This window comes from Capsicum annuum, unplaced genomic scaffold, assembly GCF_002878395.1.
Source record: "Capsicum annuum cultivar UCD-10X-F1 unplaced genomic scaffold, UCD10Xv1.1 ctg3430, whole genome shotgun sequence".
NCBI lineage: Eukaryota > Viridiplantae > Streptophyta > Magnoliopsida > Solanales > Solanaceae > Capsicum > Capsicum annuum.
This window is the reverse complement of record NW_025841136.1, coordinates 734867-736779: the sequence shown is the minus strand read 5'-3', so window position 1 is coordinate 736779 and position 1913 is coordinate 734867. Positions and strand designations below refer to the sequence as shown.

Below are 1913 nucleotides of genomic sequence, written 5' to 3'. Positions count from 1 at the left end.
TGGGGAGAGTAAACTTCCCAGGGTCCTTAAGCTTTTTCGGCATCTTTTGTGTCACCACAAAACAACACTTTTTAGTGATTACTACTGCTTCTACATCCTATAATTTAACTTTATTAGCTACAAAATCCTTCAAGTACTTAGCGTACTTGGGAATACCCTACAAAACATCTAACAAAGGTAAGTTAATGTGAAGCTCTCTGAACGTGTCAAAGAATTTCTTAAACATGGCCTCCTCTTTCACTTTTATTTGCCTCTGTGGGAAAGGAAGTAGTGGCATCTTTTTCACTTCTTCAGCATCTTTTTCTTTTGAGTACTCACACTTCCTCAATTTTTCAGCAACTTTGTCATTTACCTATGGGGGAGTCAAATTTGCATCTACCTCCTTTATTACCGTTGAAAGTTCTTCTTGAAGCTCTTTACCACTCCTCAAGATGATTGCTATAACTTGTTTTAGATTTTCTGTATCTCCTAGAAAATTTCCTTGAGTCCTAGTATTTAATGCTTGTTGTACCTGCCCCAACTGCAATTCTAAGCTTCTATGGGCCGCTTGCTGACTTTTTACGCTTGCAGCCAACTGTGTTTGATTAGCTAGAACCTACTTCATAATCTCTTCCAAGTTGATAGTTGAATCATTTGGTAATGCATGTGGTTGCTGAATTTTTTTTTGTTTAGTGCTCCATGGCTGAGTCTACCACTTCATGTTATATGCATTACCATAATTTGGTCTTCAAGCATTGCCCATATAATTACCAATTCTAGATTTGAAGCACACATGGTCGCAGAATAGATACTATTCCTACAAACTTCACACCAACCTGCAGCTTGTTGGATTGTATTTATTATGGTTGTAGGTTGTGCTACTCCCCACTTCAAGCTGTCGAACTGAGTGTTTATCATATTTTCCAATGCTGCAACCTGAGCTGATGAAGTGGTGTATTGGTCCACTTCCAACAAACTGACAACTTTCTTGGTGGCACTCCTAGAATCACCATGTTATTCTCGATTTCCTTGCGCGATAAGGTTCAATAAAGTATACAGTTAATCATATGTCATCTTAGAGCTTGACTACCTATAGCTGAATCTAGCAAAATTTTTGTATTGTGATCAAGATATTCTACAAAAGAATTAGCAAGTATCTCATTGAACTGTTGATGGTGTGGGCATTCCTAAATAAGTGCATTAAAGCGCTCCCAAGCATGACAAAGATTCTCGTCTGTCTTTTTTTTGAAGCACGCTATCTCATTATGAAGATTCACAGTCTTGACAGACAGGAAGAACAAAATAAGAAATTTTCTGGCTATGTCATCCCATAAGGTTACTGAGTTTTTTGGTTCTGCATTCAACCACTTTTTTGATTCCCCAATTGGTGAAAAAGAAAACAACATCATCATCACATAGTCTGCATTCACCCCCTTAGGAATGAATTTATCATTGATTTCTAGAAAATTCCACAGGTGGACCTGTGGATCTTTATGAGAAAGCCCTATGAACTGACTACTACTAATCAGAAGTTGTACCATATTTTGTTTGACCTCAAAATAGCCTCCAGTTGCTGGCTTCTAAAATGGGGAGGTCAAATTAGTTGAGGGGGATTTTCACTTCTCTAACTGTCCTGTGGGCTCTTTGCTCATCAGCCATGACGGCAGGATTCTCTTGGTCTTCTTGGATTTATGGAATTTAGGGGATAGGGATTGCTTCTCTCCTTCTTTTATTAAAGTGTTGCTCGGGTTTGGGGCTTGGTTCTAACAAATCCCTATCCCTTGCTAGCTTACTAACCTATTTCCTGCAAATACATAAACAAGACAAAGCGTAAATCACCAAATAAGTCTAAAAATCAAAACTAAAATAAAAATATGTTCCAAATTCTAAGTCCCCAGCAACGGCGCCAAAAACTTGACAGAGCCCAAGCACAC

General features: G+C 38.3%; 1 non-coding gene across 1 annotated transcript; it reads left to right on the top strand.

Annotated features, from left to right (window-relative positions):
• Positions 1–1146: 1146 nt before the first annotated feature.
• Positions 1147–1253, top strand: LOC124891346. Its single transcript, XR_007049658.1, has one exon. It is a non-coding gene; the product is annotated as a small nucleolar RNA R71 (small nucleolar RNA).
• Positions 1254–1913: the final 660 nt, after the last annotated feature.